This window comes from Carassius gibelio, chromosome A19, assembly GCF_023724105.1.
Source record: "Carassius gibelio isolate Cgi1373 ecotype wild population from Czech Republic chromosome A19, carGib1.2-hapl.c, whole genome shotgun sequence".
Lineage (NCBI taxonomy): Eukaryota > Metazoa > Chordata > Actinopteri > Cypriniformes > Cyprinidae > Carassius > Carassius gibelio.
This window is the reverse complement of record NC_068389.1, coordinates 1,899,444-1,920,000: the sequence shown is the minus strand read 5'-3', so window position 1 is coordinate 1,920,000 and position 20,557 is coordinate 1,899,444. Positions and strand designations below refer to the sequence as shown.

At 38.6% G+C, this 20,557-nt stretch overlaps 21 pseudogenes; all 21 read right to left on the bottom strand.

Moving 5' to 3' along the window:
- Positions 1 to 370: 370 nt before the first annotated feature.
- On the bottom strand, positions 371 to 489 carry LOC127936884 (uncharacterized; annotated as a pseudogene).
- A 499-nt stretch (positions 490 to 988) lies between these two features.
- Positions 989 to 1,107, bottom strand: LOC127936694 (uncharacterized; annotated as a pseudogene).
- A 784-nt stretch (positions 1,108 to 1,891) lies between these two features.
- On the bottom strand, positions 1,892 to 2,010 carry LOC127937948 (uncharacterized; annotated as a pseudogene).
- Positions 2,011 to 2,948: 938 nt separating this feature from the next.
- LOC127936883 (uncharacterized) lies at positions 2,949 to 3,067 on the bottom strand (annotated as a pseudogene).
- Positions 3,068 to 3,851: 784 nt separating this feature from the next.
- On the bottom strand, positions 3,852 to 3,970 carry LOC127937947 (uncharacterized; annotated as a pseudogene).
- Positions 3,971 to 5,040: 1,070 nt separating this feature from the next.
- Positions 5,041 to 5,159, bottom strand: LOC127936124 (uncharacterized; annotated as a pseudogene).
- Positions 5,160 to 6,098: 939 nt separating this feature from the next.
- On the bottom strand, positions 6,099 to 6,217 carry LOC127936881 (uncharacterized; annotated as a pseudogene).
- Positions 6,218 to 7,001: 784 nt separating this feature from the next.
- LOC127937946 (uncharacterized) lies at positions 7,002 to 7,120 on the bottom strand (annotated as a pseudogene).
- A 1,070-nt stretch (positions 7,121 to 8,190) lies between these two features.
- On the bottom strand, positions 8,191 to 8,309 carry LOC127936123 (uncharacterized; annotated as a pseudogene).
- Positions 8,310 to 9,248: 939 nt separating this feature from the next.
- LOC127936880 (uncharacterized) lies at positions 9,249 to 9,367 on the bottom strand (annotated as a pseudogene).
- A 1,063-nt stretch (positions 9,368 to 10,430) lies between these two features.
- LOC127936692 (uncharacterized) lies at positions 10,431 to 10,549 on the bottom strand (annotated as a pseudogene).
- A 783-nt stretch (positions 10,550 to 11,332) lies between these two features.
- LOC127937396 (uncharacterized) lies at positions 11,333 to 11,451 on the bottom strand (annotated as a pseudogene).
- Positions 11,452 to 12,236: 785 nt separating this feature from the next.
- LOC127937945 (uncharacterized) lies at positions 12,237 to 12,355 on the bottom strand (annotated as a pseudogene).
- Positions 12,356 to 13,423: 1,068 nt separating this feature from the next.
- LOC127936122 (uncharacterized) lies at positions 13,424 to 13,542 on the bottom strand (annotated as a pseudogene).
- Positions 13,543 to 14,607: 1,065 nt separating this feature from the next.
- Positions 14,608 to 14,726, bottom strand: LOC127937414 (uncharacterized; annotated as a pseudogene).
- Positions 14,727 to 15,799: 1,073 nt separating this feature from the next.
- On the bottom strand, positions 15,800 to 15,918 carry LOC127936879 (uncharacterized; annotated as a pseudogene).
- Positions 15,919 to 16,424: 506 nt separating this feature from the next.
- Positions 16,425 to 16,543, bottom strand: LOC127936691 (uncharacterized; annotated as a pseudogene).
- Positions 16,544 to 17,328: 785 nt separating this feature from the next.
- Positions 17,329 to 17,447, bottom strand: LOC127937550 (uncharacterized; annotated as a pseudogene).
- A 785-nt stretch (positions 17,448 to 18,232) lies between these two features.
- LOC127937172 (uncharacterized) lies at positions 18,233 to 18,352 on the bottom strand (annotated as a pseudogene).
- Positions 18,353 to 19,420: 1,068 nt separating this feature from the next.
- On the bottom strand, positions 19,421 to 19,539 carry LOC127937395 (uncharacterized; annotated as a pseudogene).
- A 785-nt stretch (positions 19,540 to 20,324) lies between these two features.
- LOC127937943 (uncharacterized) lies at positions 20,325 to 20,443 on the bottom strand (annotated as a pseudogene).
- Between the last annotated feature and the right edge of the window lie 114 nt (positions 20,444 to 20,557).

The window sequence follows — 20,557 nt, the reverse complement described above, 5'->3', positions numbered from 1 at the left end:
CCAAACCTGCTTATATTCAGAGATCGGGCATTGACTCTATTTATTGCCAAATTTATTATATACTAAGTGAAAAAATTCCAAAAGCTTAAAGCACCTGGTATTCCTTGGCGGTCTCTCATCCAAGTACTAACCAGACCTAAACCTGCTAAGATTCAGAGATCGGGCATTGACTCTTCTTTTTTTTTTTTTTTTTTTTTGCAAGATTATTATATAATTCGTGAAAAATATCCAAAAATTTAAAGCACCTGATATTCCCAGGCAGTCTCCCAACCATGTACTAACCTGGCGCAAACCTGCTTATATTCAGAGATCGGGCATTGACTCTATTTTTTGGCAAAATTATTATATACTAAGTGAAAAATTTCAAAATAGCTTAGAGTACCTGGCATTCTCAGGCGGTCTCCCAACCAGGCACTAACCAGGCCCAAACCTGCTTAGCTTCCGAGATCAGACAAGATCGGGCATAGCCAGGCTGGTATGGCCATAAGCGAAGACTGCTGCAAAGAGAAGGCTATTTAAAGATCAGCCAATCTACTCGCCAGTACATTATAAAAGTAGGAAAGAAACCCCAAAAGCTTAAAGCACCTGGTATTCCTAGGCGGTCTCTCATCCAAGTACTAACCTGGCCCAAACCTGCTTTTGTTCAGAGATCGGGCATTGACTCTATTTTTTGCCAAATTTATTAAATACTAAGTGAAAAAATTCCAAAAGCTTAAAGCACCTGGTATTCCTTGGCGGTCTCTCATCCAAGTACTAACCAGACCTAAACCTGCTAAGATTCAGAGTTCGGGCATTGACTCTTTTTTTTTTTTTTTGCAAGATTATTATATAATTCGTGAAAAATATCCAAAAATTTAAAGCACCTGATATTCCCAGGCAGTCTCCCATCCATGTACTAACCTGGCGCAAACCTGCTTATATTCAGAGATCGGGCATTGACTCTATTTTTTGGCAAAATTATTATATACTAAGTGAAAAATTTCAAAATAGCTTAGAGTACCTGGCATTCTCAGGCGGTCTCCCATCCAGGCACTAACCAGGCCCAAACCTGCTTAGCTTCCGAGATCAGACAAGATCGGGCATAGCCAGGCTGGTATGGCCATAAGCGAAGACTGCTGCAAAGAGAAGGCTATTTAAAGATCAGCCAATCTACTCGCCAGTACATTATAAAAGTAGGAAAGAAACCCCAAAAGCTTAAAGCACCTGGTATTCCCAGGCAGTCTCCCATCCATGTACTAACCTGGCCCAAACCTGCTTATATTCAGAAATCGGGCATTGACTCTATTTTTTGCCAAATTTATTATATACTAAGTGAAAAAATTCCAAAAGCTTAAAGCACCTGGTATTCCTTGGCGGTCTCTCATCCAAGTACTAACCAGACCTAAACCTGCTAAGATTCAGAGATCGGGCATTGACTCTTTTTTTTTTTTTTGCAAGATTATTATATAATTTGTGAAAAAAATCCAAAAATTTAAAGCACCTGGTATTCCCAGGCAGTCTCCCATCCATGTACTAACCTGGCCCAAACCTGCTTATATTCAGAGATCGGGCATTGACTCTATTTGTTGCCAAATTTATTATATACTAAGTGAAAAAATTCCAAAAGCTTAAAGCACCTGGTATTCCTTGGCGGTCTCTCATCCAAGTACTAACCAGACCTAAACCTGCTAAGATTCAGAGATCGGGCATTGACTCTTTTTTTTTTTTTTTTTTTTTTTGCAAGATTATTATATAATTCGTGAAAAATATCCAAAAATTTAAAGCACCTGATATTCCCAGGCAGTCTCCCATCCATGTACTAACCTGGCGCAAACCTGCTTATATTCAGAGATCGGGCATTGACTCTATTTTTTGGCAAAATTATTATATACTAAGTGAAAAATTTCAAAAAAGCTTACAGTACCTGGTATTCCCAGGCGGTCTCCCATCCAGGCACTAACCAGGCCCAAACCTGCTTAGCTTACGAGATCAGACAAGATCGGGCATAGCCAGGCTGGTATGGCCATAAGCGAAGACTGCTGCAAAGAGAAGGCTATTTAAAGATCAGCCAATCTACTCGCCAGTACATTATAAAAGTAGGAAAGAAACCCCAAAAGCTTAAAGCACCTGGTATTCCTAGGCGGTCTCTCATCCAAGTACTAACCAGACCTTAACCTGCTAAGATTCAGAGATCGGGCATTGACTTCTTCTTTTTTTTTTTTTTTTTGCAAGATTATTATATAATTCGTGAAAAATATCCAAAAATTTAAAGCACCTGGTATTCCCAGGCAGTCTCCCATCCATGTACTAACCTGGCCCAAACCTGCTTATATTCAGAGATCGGGCATTGACTCTATTTTTTGCCAAATTTATTATATACTAAGTGAAAAAATTCCAAAAGCTTTAAGCACCTGGTATTCCTAGGCGGTCTTTCAACCAAGTACTAACCAGACCTAAACCTGCTAAGATTCAGAGATCGGGCATTGACTCTATTTTTTTTTTTTTTTTTTGCAAGATTATTATATAATTTGTGAAAAATATCCAAAAATTTAAAGCACCTGGTATTCCCAGGCAGTCTCCCATCCATGTACTAACCTGGCCCAAACCTGCTTATATTCAGAGATCGGGCATTGACTCTATTTTTTGCCAAATTTATTATATACTAAGTGAAAAAATTCCAAAAGCTTAAAGCACCTGGTATTCCTTGGCGGTCTCTCATCCAAGTACTAACCAGACCTAAACCTGCTAAGATTCAGAGATCGGGCATTGACTCTTCTTTTTTTTTTTGTTTTTTTTGCAAGATTATTATATAATTCGTGAAAAATATCCAAAAATTTAAAGCACCTGATATTCCCAGGCAGTCTCCCATCCATGTACTAACCTGGCGCAAACCTGCTTATATTCAGAGATCGGGCATTGACTCTATTTTTTGGCAAAATTATTATATACTAAGTGAAAAATTTCAAAATAGCTTAGAGTACCTGGCATTCTCAGGCGGTCTCCCAACCAGGCACTAACCAGGCCCAAACCTGCTTAGCTTCCGAGATCAGACAAGATCGGGCATAGCCAGGCTGGTATGGCCATAAGCGAAGACTGCTGCAAAGAGAAGGCTATTTAAAGATCAGCCAATCTACTCGCCAGTACATTATAAAAGTAGGAAAGAAACCCCAAAAGCTTAAAGCACCTGGTATTCCTAGGCGGTCTCTCATCCAAGTACTAACCTGGCCCAAACCTGCTTTTGTTCAGAGATCGGGCATTGACTCTATTTTTTGCCAAATTTATTAAATACTAAGTGAAAAAATTCCAAAAGCTTAAAGCACCTGGTATTCCTTGGCGGTCTCTCATCCAAGTACTAACCAGACCTAAACCTGCTAAGATTCAGAGTTCGGGCATTGACTCTTTTTTTTTTTTTTTTGCAAGATTATTATATAATTTGTGAAAAATGTCCAAAAATTTAAAGAACCTGGTATTCCCAGGCAGTCTCCCATCCATGTACTAACCTGGCCCAAACCTGCTTATATTCAGAGATCGGGCATTGACTCTATTTTTTGCCAAATTTATTATATACTAAGTGAAAAAATTCCAAAAGCTTAAAGCACCTGGTATTCCTTGGCGGTCTCTCATCCAAGTACTAACCAGACCTAAACCTGCTAAGATTCAGAGATCGGGCATTGACTCTTTTTTTTTTTTTTTTTTTTTGCAAGAATATTATATAATTCGTGAAAAATATCCAAAAATTTAAAGCACCTGATATTCCCAGGCAGTCTCCCATCCATGTACTAACCTGGCGCAAACCTGCTTATATTCAGAGATCGGGCATTGACTCTATTTTTTGGCAAAATTATTATATACTAAGTGAAAAATTTCAAAAAAGCTTACAGTACCTGGTATTCCCAGGCGGTCTCCCATCCAGGCACTAACCAGGCCCAAACCTGCTTAGCTTACGAGATCAGACAAGATCGGGCATAGCCAGGCTGGTATGGCCATAAGCGAAGACTGCTGCAAAGAGAAGGCTATTTAAAGATCAGCCAATCTACTCGCCAGTACATTATAAAAGTAGGAAAGAAACCCCAAAAGCTTAAAGCACCTGGTATTCCTAGGCGGTCTCTCATCCAAGTACTAACCTGGCCCAAACCTGCTTATATTCAGAGATCGGGCATTGACTCTATTTTTTGCCAAATTTATTATATACTAAGTGAAAAAATTCCAAAAGCTTAAAGCACCTGGTATTCCTTGGCGGTCTATCATTCAAGTACTAACCAGACCTTAACCTGCTAAGATTCAGAGATCGGGCATTGATTTCTTCTTTTTTTTTTTTTTGCAAGATTATTATATAATTCGTGAAAAATATCCAAAAATTTAAAGCACCTGGTATTCCCAGGCAGTCTCCCATCCATGTACTAACCTGGCCCAAACCTGCTTATATTCAGAGATCGGGCATTGACTCTATTTTTTGCCAAATTTATTATATACTAAGTGAAAAATTCCAAAAGCTTTAAGCACCTGGTATTCCTAGGCGGTCTTTCAACCAAGTACTAACCAGACCTAAACCTGCTAAGATTCAGAGATCGGGCATTGACTCTATTTTTTTTTTTTTTTTTGCAAGATTATTATATAATTTGTGAAAAATATCCAAAAATTTAAAGCACCTGGCATTCCCAGGCAGTCTCCCATCCATGTACTAACCTGGCCCAAACCTGCTTATATTCAGAGATCGGGCACTGACTCTATTTTTTGCCAAATTTATTATATACTAAGTGAAAAAATTCCAAAAGCTTAAAGCACCTTGTATTCCTTGGCGGTCTCTCATCCAAGTACTAACCAGACCTAAACCTGCTAAGATTCAGAGATCGGGCATTGACTCTTTTTTTTTTTTTTTTTTTTTTTTTCAAGATTATTATATAATTCGTGAAAAATATCCAAAAATTTAAAGCACCTGATATTCCCAGGCAGTCTCCCATCCATGTACTAACCTGGCGCAAACCTGCTTATATTCAGAGATCGGGCATTGACTCTATTTTTTGGCAAAATTATTATATACTAAGTGAAAAATTTCAAAATAGCTTAGAGTACCTGGCATTCCCAGGCGGTCTCCCATCCAGGCACTAACCAGGCCCAAACCTGCTTAGCTTCCGAGATCAGACAAGATCGGGCATGGCCAGGCTGGTATGGCCATAAGCGAAGACTGCTGCAAAGAGAAGGCTATTTAAAGATCAGCCAATCTACTCGCCAGTACATTATAAAAGTAGGAAAGAAACCCCAAAAGCTTAAAGCACCTGGTATTCCTAGGCGGTCTCTCATCCAAGTACTAACCAGACCTTAACCTGCTAAGATTCAGAGATCGGGCATTGACTTCTTCTTTTTTTTTTTTTTTTTGCAAGATTATTATATAATTCGTGAAAAATATCCAAAAATTTAAAGCACCTGGTATTCCCAGGCAGTCTCCCATCCATGTACTAACCTGGCCCAAACCTGCTTATATTCAGAGATCGGGCATTGACTCTATTTTTTGCCAAATTTATTATATACTAAGTGAAAAAATTCCAAAAGCTTTAAGCACCTGGTATTCCTAGGCGGTCTTTCAACCAAGTACTAACCAGACCTAAACCTGCTAAGATTCAGAGATCGGGCATTGACTCTATTTTTTTTTTTTTTTTTTGCAAGATTATTATATAATTTGTGAAAAATATCCAAAAATTTAAAGCACCTGGTATTCCCAGGCAGTCTCCCATCCATGTACTAACCTGGCCCAAACCTGCTTATATTCAGAGATCGGGCATTGACTCTATTTTTTGCCAAATTTATTATATACTAAGTGAAAAAATTCCAAAAGCTTAAAGCACCTGGTATTCCTTGGCGGTCTCTCATCCAAGTACTAACCAGACCTAAACCTGCTAAGATTCAGAGATCGGGCATTGACTCTTCTTTTTTTTTTTTTTTTTTTTTGCAAGATTATTATATAATTCGTGAAAAATATCCAAAAATTTAAAGCACCTGATATTCCCAGGCAGTCTCCCATCCATGTACTAACCTGGCGCAAACCTGCTTATATTCAGAGATCGGGCATTGACTCTATTTTTTGGCAAAATTATTATATACTAAGTGAAAAATTTCAAAATAGCTTAGAGTACCTGGCATTCTCAGGCGGTCTCCCAACCAGGCACTAACCAGGCCCAAACCTGCTTAGCTTCCGAGATCAGACAAGATCGGGCATAGCCAGGCTGGTATGGCCATAAGCGAAGACTGCTGCAAAGAGAAGGCTATTTAAAGATCAGCCAATCTACTCGCCAGTACATTATAAAAGTAGGAAAGAAACCCCAAAAGCTTAAAGCACCTGGTATTCCTAGGCGGTCTCTCATCCAAGTACTAACCTGGCCCAAACCTGCTTTTGTTCAGAGATCGGGCATTGACTCTATTTTTTGCCAAATTTATTAAATACTAAGTGAAAAAATTCCAAAAGCTTAAAGCACCTGGTATTCCTTGGCGGTCTCTCATCCAAGTACTAACCAGACCTAAACCTGCTAAGATTCAGAGTTCGGGCATTGACTCTTTTTTTTTTTTTTTTGCAAGATTATTATATAATTTGTGAAAAATATCCAAAAATTTAAAGAACCTGGTATTCCCAGGCAGTCTCCCATCCATGTACTAACCTGGCCCAAACCTGCTTATATTCAGAGATCGGGCATTGACTCTATTTTTTGCCAAATTTATTATATACTAAGTGAAAAAATTCCAAAAGCTTAAAGCACCTGGTATTCCTTGGCGGTCTCTCATCCAAGTACTAACCAGACCTAAACCTGCTAAGATTCAGAGATCGGGCATTGACTCTTTTTTTTTTTTTTTTTTTTTGCAAGAATATTATATAATTCGTGAAAAATATCCAAAAATTTAAAGCACCTGATATTCCCAGGCAGTCTCCCATCCATGTACTAACCTGGCGCAAACCTGCTTATATTCAGAGATCGGGCATTGACTCTATTTTTTGGCAAAATTATTATATACTAAGTGAAAAATTTCAAAAAAGCTTACAGTACCTGGTATTCCCAGGCGGTCTCCCATCCAGGCACTAACCAGGCCCAAACCTGCTTAGCTTACGAGATCAGACAAGATCGGGCATAGCCAGGCTGGTATGGCCATAAGCGAAGACTGCTGCAAAGAGAAGGCTATTTAAAGATCAGCCAATCTACTCGCCAGTACATTATAAAAGTAGGAAAGAAACCCCAAAAGCTTAAAGCACCTGGTATTCCTAGGCGGTCTCTCATCCAAGTACTAACCTGGCCCAAACCTGCTTATATTCAGAGATCGGGCATTGACTCTATTTTTTGCCAAATTTATTATATACTAAGTGAAAAAATTCCAAAAGCTTAAAGCACCTGGTATTCCTTGGCGGTCTATCATTCAAGTACTAACCAGACCTTAACCTGCTAAGATTCAGAGATCGGGCATTGATTTCTTCTTTTTTTTTTTTTTGCAAGATTATTATATAATTCGTGAAAAATATCCAAAAATTTAAAGCACCTGGTATTCCCAGGCAGTCTCCCATCCATGTACTAACCTGGCCCAAACCTGCTTATATTCAGAGATCGGGCATTGACTCTATTTTTTGCCAAATTTATTATATACTAAGTGAAAAATTCCAAAAGCTTTAAGCACCTGGTATTCCTAGGCGGTCTTTCAACCAAGTACTAACCAGACCTAAACCTGCTAAGATTCAGAGATCGGGCATTGACTCTATTTTTTTTTTTTTTTTTTGCAAGATTATTATATAATTTGTGAAAAATATCCAAAAATTTAAAGCACCTGGCATTCCCAGGCAGTCTCCCATCCATGTACTAACCTGGCCCAAACCTGCTTATATTCAGAGATCGGGCACTGACTCTATTTTTTGCCAAATTTATTATATACTAAGTGAAAAAATTCCAAAAGCTTAAAGCACCTTGTATTCCTTGGCGGTCTCTCATCCAAGTACTAACCAGACCTAAACCTGCTAAGATTCAGAGATCGGGCATTGACTCTTTTTTTTTTTTTTTTTTTTTTTGCAAGATTATTATATAATTCGTGAAAAATATCCAAAAATTTAAAGCACCTGATATTCCCAGGCAGTCTCCCATCCATGTACTAACCTGGCGCAAACCTGCTTATATTCAGAGATCGGGCATTGACTCTATTTTTTGGCAAAATTATTATATACTAAGTGAAAAATTTCAAAATAGCTTAGAGTACCTGGCATTCCCAGGCGGTCTCCCATCCAGGCACTAACCAGGCCCAAACCTGCTTAGCTTCCGAGATCAGACAAGATCGGGCATGGCCAGGCTGGTATGGCCATAAGCGAAGACTGCTGCAAAGAGAAGGCTATTTAAAGATCAGCCAATCTACTCGCCAGTACATTATAAAAGTAGGAAAGAAACCCCAAAAGCTTAAAGCACCTGGTATTCCTAGGCGGTCTCTCATCCAAGTACTAACCAGACCTTAACCTGCTAAGATTCAGAGATCGGGCATTGACTTCTTCTTTTTTTTTTTTTTTTTGCAAGATTATTATATAATTCGTGAAAAATATCCAAAAATTTAAAGCACCTGGTATTCCCAGGCAGTCTCCCATCCATGTACTAACCTGGCCCAAACCTGCTTATATTCAGAGATCGGGCATTGACTCTATTTTTTGCCAAATTTATTATATACTAAGTGAAAAAATTCCAAAAGCTTTAAGCACCTGGTATTCCTAGGCGGTCTTTCAACCAAGTACTAACCAGACCTAAACCTGCTAAGATTCAGAGATCGGGCATTGACTCTATTTTTTTTTTTTTTTTTTGCAAGATTATTATATAATTTGTGAAAAATATCCAAAAATTTAAAGCACCTGGTATTCCCAGGCAGTCTCCCATCCATGTACTAACCTGGCCCAAACCTGCTTATATTCAGAGATCGGGCATTGACTCTATTTTTTGCCAAATTTATTATATACTAAGTGAAAAAATTCCAAAAGCTTAAAGCACCTGGTATTCCTTGGCGGTCTCTCATCCAAGTACTAACCAGACCTAAACCTGCTAAGATTCAGAGATCGGGCATTGACTCTTCTTTTTTTTTTTTTTTTTTTTTGCAAGATTATTATATAATTCGTGAAAAATATCCAAAAATTTAAAGCACCTGATATTCCCAGGCAGTCTCCCATCCATGTACTAACCTGGCGCAAACCTGCTTATATTCAGAGATCGGGCATTGACTCTATTTTTTGGCAAAATTATTATATACTAAGTGAAAAATTTCAAAATAGCTTAGAGTACCTGGCATTCTCAGGCGGTCTCCCAACCAGGCACTAACCAGGCCCAAACCTGCTTAGCTTCCGAGATCAGACAAGATCGGGCATAGCCAGGCTGGTATGGCCATAAGCGAAGACTGCTGCAAAGAGAAGGCTATTTAAAGATCAGCCAATCTACTCGCCAGTACATTATAAAAGTAGGAAAGAAACCCCAAAAGCTTAAAGCACCTGGTATTCCTAGGCGGTCTCTCATCCAAGTACTAACCTGGCCCAAACCTGCTTTTGTTCAGAGATCGGGCATTGACTCTATTTTTTGCCAAATTTATTAAATACTAAGTGAAAAAATTCCAAAAGCTTAAAGCACCTGGTATTCCTTGGCGGTCTCTCATCCAAGTACTAACCAGACCTAAACCTGCTAAGATTCAGAGTTCGGGCATTGACTCTTTTTTTTTTTTTTTTTGCAAGATTATTATATAATTTGTGAAAAATATCCAAAAATTTAAAGCACCTGGTATTCCCAGGCAGTCTCCCATCCATGTACTAACCTGGCCCAAACCTGCTTATATTCAGAGATCGGGCATTGACTCTATTTTTTGACAAATTTATTATATACTAAGTGAAAAAATTCCAAAAGCTTTAAGCACCTGGTATTCCTAGGCGGTCTTTCAACCAAGTACTAACCAGACCTAAACCTGCTAAGATTCAGAGATCGGGCATTGACTCTATTTTTTTTTTTTTTTTTTTGCAAGATTATTATATAATTTGTGAAAAATATCCAAAAATTTAAAGCACCTGGTATTCCCAGGCAGTCTCCCATCCATGTACTAACCTGGCCCAAACCTGCTTATATTCAGAGATCGGGCATTGACTCTATTTATTGCCAAATTTATTAAATACTAAGTGAAAAAATTCCAAAAGCTTAAAGCACCTGGTATTCCTTGGCGGTCTCTCATCCAAGTACTAACCAGACCTAAACCTTCTAAGATTCAGAGTTCGGGCATTGACTCTTTTTTTTTTTTTTTGCAAGATTATTATATAATTCGTGAAAAATATCCAAAAATTTAAAGCACCTGATATTCCCAGGCAGTCTCCCATCCATGTACTAACCTGGCGCAAACCTGCTTATATTCAGAGATCGGGCATTGACTCTATTTTTTGGCAAAATTATTATATACTAAGTGAAAAATTTCAAAATAGCTTAGAGTACCTGGCATTCTCAGGCGGTCTCCCATCCAGGCACTAACCAGGCCCAAACCTGCTTAGCTTCCGAGATCAGACAAGATCGGGCATAGCCAGGCTGGTATGGCCATAAGCGAAGACTGCTGCAAAGAGAAGGCTATTTAAAGATCAGCCAATCTACTCGCCAGTACATTATAAAAGTAGGAAAGAAACCCCAAAAGCTTAAAGCACCTGGTATTCCCAGGCAGTCTCCCATCCATGTACTAACCTGGCCCAAACCTGCTTATATTCAGAGATCGGGCATTGACTCTATTTTTTGCCAAATTTATTATATACTAAGTGAAAAAATTCCAAAAGCTTAAAGCACCTGGTATTCCTTGGCGGTCTCTCATCCAAGTACTAACCAGACCTAAACCTGCTAAGATTCAGAGATCGGGCATTGACTCTTTTTTTTTTTTTGCAAGATTATTATATAATTTGTGAAAAAAATCCAAAAATTTAAAGCACCTGGTATTCCCAGGCAGTCTCCCATCCATGTACTAACCTGGCCCAAACCTGCTTATATTCAGAGATCGGGCATTGACTCTATTTGTTGCCAAATTTATTATATACTAAGTGAAAAAATTCCAAAAGCTTAAAGCACCTGGTATTCCTTGGCGGTCTCTCATCCAAGTACTAACCAGACCTAAACCTGCTAAGATTCAGAGATCGGGCATTGACTCTTTTTTTTTTTTTTTTTTTTTTTGCAAGATTATTATATAATTCGTGAAAAATATCCAAAAATTTAAAGCACCTGATATTCCCAGGCAGTCTCCCATCCATGTACTAACCTGGCGCAAACCTGCTTATATTCAGAGATCGGGCATTGACTCTATTTTTTGGCAAAATTATTATATACTAAGTGAAAAATTTCAAAATAGCTTAGAGTACCTGGCATTCTCAGGCGGTCTCCCATCCAGGCACTAACCAGGCCCAAACCTGCTTAGCTTACGAGATCAGACAAGATCGGGCATAGCCAGGCTGGTATGGCCATAAGCGAAGACTGCTGCAAAGAGAAGGCTATTTAAAGATCAGCCAATCTACTCGCCAGTACATTATAAAAGTAGGAAAGAAACCCCAAAAGCTTAAAGCACCTGGTATTCCCAGGCAGTCTCCCATCCATGTACTAACCTGGCCCAAACCTGCTTATATTCAGAGATCGGGCATTGACTCTATTTTTTGCCAAATTTATTATATACTAAGTGAAAAAATTCCAAAAGCTTAAAGCACCTGGTATTCCTTGGCGGTCTCTCATCCAAGTACTAACCAGACCTAAACCTGCTAAGATTCAGAGATCGGGCATTGACTCTTTTTTTTTTTTTTGCAAGATTATTATATAATTTGTGAAAAAAATCCAAAAATTTAAAGCACCTGGTATTCCCAGGCAGTCTCCCATCCATGTACTAACCTGGCCCAAACCTGCTTATATTCAGAGATCGGGCATTGACTCTATTTGTTGCCAAATTTATTATATACTAAGTGAAAAAATTCCAAAAGCTTAAAGCACCTGGTATTCCTTGGCGGTCTCTCATCCAAGTACTAACCAGACCTAAACCTGCTAAGATTCAGAGATCGGGCATTGACTCTTTTTTTTTTTTTTTTTTTTTTTTGCAAGATTATTATATAATTCGTGAAAAATATCAAAAAATTTAAAGCACCTGATATTCCCAGGCAGTCTCCCATCCATGTACTAACCTGGCGCAAACCTGCTTATATTCAGAGATCGGGCATTGACTCTATTTTTTGGCAAAATTATTATATACTAAGTGAAAAATTTCAAAAAAGCTTACAGTACCTGGTATTCCCAGGCGGTCTCCCATCCAGGCACTAACCAGGCCCAAACCTGCTTAGCTTACGAGATCAGACAAGATCGGGCATAGCCAGGCTGGTATGGCCATAAGCGAAGACTGCTGCAAAGAGAAGGCTATTTAAAGATCAGCCAATCTACTCGCCAGTACATTATAAAAGTAGGAAAGAAACCCCAAAAGCTTAAAAGCACCTGGTATTCCTAGGCGGTCTCTCATCCAAGTACTAACCTGGCCCAAACCTGCTTATATTCAGAGATCGGGCATTGACTCTATTTTTTGCCAAATTTATTATATACTAAGTGAAAAAATTCCAAAAGCTTAAAGCACCTGGTATTCCTTGGCGGTCTATCATTCAAGTACTAACCAGACCTTAACCTGCTAAGATTCAGAGATCGGGCATTGATTTCTTCTTTTTTTTTTTTTTGCAAGATTATTATATAATTCGTGAAAAATATCCAAAAATTTAAAGCACCTGGTATTCCCAGGCAGTCTCCCATCCATGTACTAACCTGGCCCAAACCTGCTTATATTCAGAGATCGGGCATTGACTCTATTTTTTGCCAAATTTATTATATACTAAGTGAAAAATTCCAAAAGCTTTAAGCACCTGGTATTCCTAGGCGGTCTTTCAACCAAGTACTAACCAGACCTAAACCTGCTAAGATTCAGAGATCGGGCATTGACTCTATTTTTTTTTTTTTTTTTGCAAGATTATTATATAATTTGTGAAAAATATCCAAAAATTTAAAGCACCTGGCATTCCCAGGCAGTCTCCCATCCATGTACTAACCTGGCCCAAACCTGCTTATATTCAGAGATCGGGCACTGACTCTATTTTTTGCCAAATTTATTATATACTAAGTGAAAAAATTCCAAAAGCTTAAAGCACCTTGTATTCCTTGGCGGTCTCTCATCCAAGTACTAACCAGACCTAAACCTGCTAAGATTCAGAGATCGGGCATTGACTCTTTTTTTTTTTTTTTTTTTTTGCAAGATTATTATATAATTCGTGAAAAATATCCAAAAATTTAAAGCACCTGATATTCCCAGGCAGTCTCCCATCCATGTACTAACCTGGCGCAAACCTGCTTATATTCAGAGATCGGGCATTGACTCTATTTTTTGGCAAAATTATTATATACTAAGTGAAAAATTTCAAAATAGCTTAGAGTACCTGGCATTCCCAGGCGGTCTCCCATCCAGGCACTAACCAGGCCCAAACCTGCTTAGCTTCCGAGATCAGACAAGATCGGGCATGGCCAGGCTGGTATGGCCATAAGCGAAGACTGCTGCAAAGAGAAGGCTATTTAAAGATCAGCCAATCTACTCGCCAGTACATTATAAAAGTAGGAAAGAAACCCCAAAAGCTTAAAGCACCTGGTATTCCTAGGCGGTCTCTCATCCAAGTACTAACCTGGCCCAAACCTGCTTATATTCAGAGATCGGGCATTGACTCTATTTTTTGGCAAATTTATTATATACTAAGTGAAAAAATTCCAAAAGCTTAAAGCACCTGGTATTCCTTGGCGGTCTATCATTCAAGTACTAACCAGACCTTAACCTGCTAAGATTCAGAGATCGGGCATTGACTTCTTCTTTTTTTTTTTTTTTTGCAAGATTATTATATAATTCGTGAAAAATATCCAAAAATTTAAAGCACCTGGTATTCCCAGGCAGTCTCCCATCCATGTACTAACCTGGCCCAAACCTGCTTATATTCAGAGATCGGGCATTGACTCTATTTTTTGCCAAATTTATTATATACTAAGTGAAAAAATTCCAAAAGCTTAAAGCACCTGGTATTCCTTGGCGGTCTCTCATCCAAGTACTAACTAGACCTAAACCTGCTAAAATTCAGAGATCGGGCATTGACTCTTTTTTTTTTTTTTTTTGCAAGATTATTATATAATTTGTGAAAAATATCCAAAAATTTAAAGCACCTGGTATTCCCAGGCAGTCTCCCATCCATGTACTAACCTGGCCCAAACCTGCTTATATTCAGAGATCGGGCATTGACTCTATTTTTTGCCAAATTTATTATATACTAAGTGAAAAAATTCCAAAAGCTTAAAGCACCTGGTATTCCTTGGCGGTCTCTCATCCAAGTACTAACCAGACCTAAACCTGCTAAGATTCAGAGATCGGGCATTGACTCTTTTTTTTTTTTTTTTTTGCAAGATTATTATATAATTCGTGAAAAATATCCAAAAATTTAAAGCACCTGATATTCCCAGGGAGTCTCCCATCCATGTACTAACCTGGCGCAAACCTGCTTATATTCAGAGATCGGGCATTGACTCTATTTTTTGGCAAAATTATTATATACTAAGTGAAAAATTTCAAAAAAGCTTAGAGTACCTGGCATTCTCAGGCGGTCTCCCATCCAGGCACTAACCAGGCACAAACCTGCTTAGCTTCCGAGATCAGACAAGATCGGGCATAGCCAGGCTGGTACGGCCCTAAGCGAAGACTGCTGCAAAGAGAAGGCTATTTAAAGATCAGCCAATCTACTCGCCAGTACATTATAAAAGTAGGAAAGAAACCCCAAAAGCTTAAAGCACCTGGTATTCCCAGGCGGTCTCTCATCCAAGTACTAACCTGGCCCAAACCTGCTTTTGTTCAGAGATCGGGCATTGACTCTATTTTTTGCCAAATTTATTATATACTAAGTGAAAAAATTCCAAAAGCTTAAAGCACCTGGTATTCCTTGGCGGTCTATCATTCAAGTACTAACCAGACCTTAACCTGCTAAGATTCAGAGATCGGGCATTGACTTCTTCTTTTTTTTTTTTTTTTGCAAGATTATTATATAATTCGTGAAAAATATCCAAAAATTTAAAGCACCTGGTATTCCCAGGCAGTCTCCCATCCATGTACTAACCTGGCCCAAACCTGCTTATATTCAGAGATCGGGCATTGACTCTATTTTTTGCCAAATTTATTATATACTAAGTGAAAAAATTCCAAAAGCTTTAAGCACCTGGTATTCCTAGGCGGTCTTTCAACCAAGTACTAACCAGACCTAAACCTGCTAAGATTCAGAGATCGGGCATTGACTCTATTTTTTTTTTTTTTTTGCAAGATTATTATATAATTTGTGAAAAATATCCAAAAATTTAAAGCACCTGGTATTCCCAGGCAGTCTCCCATCCATGTACTAACCTGGCCCAAACCTGCTTATATTCAGAGATCGGGCACTGACTCTATTTTTTGCCAAATTTATTATATACTAAGTGAAAAAATTCCAAAAGCTTAAAGCACCTGGTATTCCTTGGCGGTCTCTCATCCAAGTACTAACCAGACCTAAACCTGCTAAGATTCAGAGATCGGGCATTGACTCTTCTTTTTTTTTTTTTTTTTTTTTTGCAAGATTATTATATAATTCGTGAAAAATATCCAAAAATTTTAAGCACCTGATATTCCCAGGCAGTCTCCCATCCATGTACTAACCTGGCGCAAACCTGCTTATATTCAGAGATCGGGCATTGACTCTATTTTTTGGCAAAATTATTATATACTAAGTGAAAAATTTCAAAATAGCTTAGAGTACCTGGCATTCTCAGGCGGTCTCCCAACCAGGCACTAACCAGGCCCAAACCTGCTTAGCTTCCGAGATCAGACAAGATCGGGCATAGCCAGGCTGGTATGGCCATAAGCGAAGACTGCTGCAAAGAGAAGGCTATTTAAAGATCAGCCAATCTACTCGCCAGTACATTATAAAAGTAGGAAAGAAACCCCAAAAGCTTAAAGCACCTGGTATTCCTAGGCGGTCTCTCATCCAAGTACTAACCTGGCCCAAACCTGCTTTTGTTCAGAGATCGGGCATTGACTCTATTTTTTGCCAAATTTATTAAATACTAAGTGAAAAAATTCCAAAAGCTTAAAGCACCTGGTATTCCTTGGCGGTCTCTCATCCAAGTACTAACCAGACCTAAACCTGCTAAGATTCAGAGTTCGGGCATTGACTCTTTTTTTTTTTTTTTTTTTTTTGCAAGATTATTATATAATTCGTGAAAAATATCCAAAAATTTAAAGCACCTGATATTCCCAGGCAGTCTCCCATCCATGTACTAACCTGGCGCAAACCTGCTTATATTCAGAGATCGGGCATTGACTCTATTTTTTGGCAAAATTATTATATACTAAGTGAAAAATTTCAAAATAGCTTAGAGTACCTGGCATTCTCAGGCGGTCTCCCATCCAGGCACTAACCAGGCCCAAACCTGCTTAGCTTCCGAGATCAGACAAGATCGGGCATAGCCAGGCTGGTATGGCCATAAGCGAAGACTGCTGCAAAGAGAAGGCTATTTAAAGATCAGCCAATCTACTCGCCAGTACATTATAAAAGTAGGAAAGAAACCCCAAAAGCTTAAAGCACCTGGTATTCCCAGGCAGTCTCCCATCCATGTACTAACCTGGCCCAAACCTGCTTATATTCAGAGATCGGGCATTGACTCTATTTTTTGCCAAATTTATTATATACTAAGTGAAAAAATTCCAAAAGCTTAAAGCACCTGGTATTCCTTGGCGGTCTCTCATCCAAGTACTAACCAGACCTAAACCTGCTAAGATTCAGAGATCGGGCATTGACTCTTTTTTTTTTTTTGCAAGATTATTATATAATTTGTGAAAAATATCCAAAAATTTAAAGCACCTGGTATTCCCAGGCAGTCTCCCATCCATGTACTAACCTGGCCCAAACCTGCTTATATTCAGAGATCGGGCATTGACTCTATTTATTGCCAAATTTATTATATACTAAGTGAAAAAATTCCAAAAGCTTAAAGCACCTGGTATTCCTTGGCGGTCTCTCATCCAAGTACTAACCAGACCTAAACCTGCTAAGATTCAGAGATCGGGCATTGACTCTTCTTTTTTTTTTTTTTTTTTTTTTGCAAGATTATTATATAATTCGTGAAAAATATCCAAAAATTTAAAGCACCTGATATTCCCAGGCAGTCTCCCAACCATGTACTAACCTGGCGCAAACCTGCTTATATTCAGAGATCGGGCATTGACTCTATTTTTTGGCAAAATTATTATATACTAAGTGAAAAATTTCAAAATAGCTTAGAGTACCTGGCATTCTCAGGCGGTCTCCCAACCAGGCACTAACCAGGCCCAAACCTGCTTAGCTTACGAGATCAGACAAGATCGGGCATAGCCAGGCTGGTATGGCCATAAGCGAAGACTGCTGCAAAGAGAAGGCTATTTAAAGATCAGCCAATCTACTCGCCAGTACATTATAAAAGTAGGAAAGAAACCCCAAAAGCTTAAAGCACCTGGTATTCCCAGGCAGTCTCCCATCCATGTACTAACCTGGCCCAAACCTGCTTATATTCAGAGATCGGGCATTGACTCTATTTTTTGCCAAATTTATTATATACTAAGTGAAAAAATTCCAAAAGCTTAAAGCACCTGGTATTCCTTGGCGGTCTCTCATCCAAGTACTAACCAGACCTAAACCTGCTAAGATTCAGAGATCGGGCATTGACTCTTTTTTTTTTTTTTGCAAGATTATTATATAATTTGTGAAAAAAATCCAAAAATTTAAAGCACCTGGTATTCCCAGGCAGTCTCCCATCCATGTACTAACCTGGCCCAAACCTGCTTATATTCAGAGATCGGGCATTGACTCTATTTGTTGCCAAATTTATTATATACTAAGTGAAAAAATTCCAAAAGCTTAAAGCACCTGGTATTCCTTGGCGGTCTCTCATCCAAGTACTAACCAGACCTAAACCTGCTAAGATTCAGAGATCGGGCATTGACTCTTTTTTTTTTTTTTTTTTTTTTTTGCAAGATTATTATATAATTCGTGAAAAATATCCAAAAATTTAAAGCACCTGATATTCCCAGGCAGTCTCCCATCCATGTACTAACCTGGCGCAAACCTGCTTATATTCAGAGATCGGGCATTGACTCTATTTTTTGGCAAAATTATTATATACTAAGTGAAAAATTTCAAAAAAGCTTACAGTACCTGGTATTCCCAGGCGGTCTCCCATCCAGGCACTGAACCAGGCCCAAACCTGCTTAGCTTACGAGATCAGACAAGATCGGGCATAGCCAGGCTGGTATGGCCATAAGCGAAGACTGCTGCAAAGAGAAGGCTATTTAAAGATCAGCCAATCTACTCGCCAGTACATTATAAAAGTAGGAAAGAAACCCCAAAAGCTTAAAGCACCTGGTATTCCTAGGCGGTCTCTCATCCAAGTACTAACCTGGCCCAAACCTGCTTATATTCAGAGATCGGGCATTGACTCTATTTTTTGCCAAATTTATTATATACTAAGTGAAAAAATTCCAAAAGCTTAAAGCACCTGGTATTCCTTGGCGGTCTATCATTCAAGTACTAACCAGACCTTAACCTGCTAAGATTCAGAGATCGGGCATTGATTTCTTCTTTTTTTTTTTTTTGCAAGATTATTATATAATTCGTGAAAAATATCCAAAAATTTAAAGCACCTGGTATTCCCAGGCAGTCTCCCATCCATGTACTAACCTGGCCCAAACCTGCTTATATTCAGAGATCGGGCATTGACTCTATTTTTTGCCAAATTTATTATATACTAAGTGAAAAATTCCAAAAGCTTTAAGCACCTGGTATTCCTAGGCGGTCTTTCAACCAAGTACTAACCAGACCTAAACCTGCTAAGATTCAGAGATCGGGCATTGACTCTATTTTTTTTTTTTTTTTTGCAAGATTATTATATAATTTGTGAAAAATATCCAAAAATTTAAAGCACCTGGCATTCCCAGGCAGTCTCCCATCCATGTACTAACCTGGCCCAAACCTGCTTATATTCAGAGATCGGGCACTGACTCTATTTTTTGCCAAATTTATTATATACTAAGTGAAAAAATTCCAAAAGCTTAAAGCACCTTGTATTCCTTGGCGGTCTCTCATCCAAGTACTAACCAGACCTAAACCTGCTAAGATTCAGAGATCGGGCATTGACTCTTTTTTTTTTTTTTTTTTTTTTGCAAGATTATTATATAATTCGTGAAAAATATCCAAAAATTTAAAGCACCTGATATTCCCAGGCAGTCTCCCATCCATGTACTAACCTGGCGCAAACCTGCTTATATTCAGAGATCGGGCATTGACTCTATTTTTTGGCAAAATTATTATATACTAAGTGAAAAATTTCAAAATAGCTTAGAGTACCTGGCATTCTCAGGCGGTCTCCCATCCAGGCACTAACCAGGCCCAAACCTGCTTAGCTTACGAGATCAGACAAGATCGGGCATAGCCAGGCTGGTATGGCCATAAGCGAAGACTGCTGCAAAGAGAAGGCTATTTAAAGATCAGCCAATCTACTCGCCAGTACATTATAAAAGTAGGAAAGAAACCCCAAAAGCTTAAAGCACCTGGTATTCCCAGGCAGTCTCCCATCCATGTACTAACCTGGCCCAAACCTGCTTATATTCAGAGATCGGGCATTGACTCTATTTTTTGCCAAATTTATTATATACTAAGTGAAAAAATTCCAAAAGCTTAAAGCACCTGGTATTCCTTGGCGGTCTCTCATCCAAGTACTAACCAGACCTAAACCTGCTAAGATTCAGAGATCGGGCATTGACTCTTTTTTTTTTTTTTGCAAGATTATTATATAATTTGTGAAAAAAATCCAAAAATTTAAAGCACCTGGTATTCCCAGGCAGTCTCCCATCCATGTACTAACCTGGCCCAAACCTGCTTATATTCAGAGATCGGGCATTGACTCTATTTGTTGCCAAATTTATTATATACTAAGTGAAAAAATTCCAAAAGCTTAAAGCACCTGGTATTCCTTGGCGGTCTCTCATCCAAGTACTAACCAGACCTAAACCTGCTAAGATTCAGAGATCGGGCATTGACTCTTTTTTTTTTTTTTTTTTTTTTTTGCAAGATTATTATATAATTCGTGAAAAATATCAAAAAATTTAAAGCACCTGATATTCCCAGGCAGTCTCCCATCCATGTACTAACCTGGCGCAAACCTGCTTATATTCAGAGATCGGGCATTGACTCTATTTTTTGGCAAAATTATTATATACTAAGTGAAAAATTTCAAAAAAGCTTACAGTACCTGGTATTCCCAGGCGGTCTCCCATCCAGGCACTAACCAGGCCCAAACCTGCTTAGCTTACGAGATCAGACAAGATCGGGCATAGCCAGGCTGGTATGGCCATAAGCGAAGACTGCTGCAAAGAGAAGGCTATTTAAAGATCAGCCAATCTACTCGCCAGTACATTATAAAAGTAGGAAAGAAACCCCAAAAGCTTAAAAGCACCTGGTATTCCTAGGCGG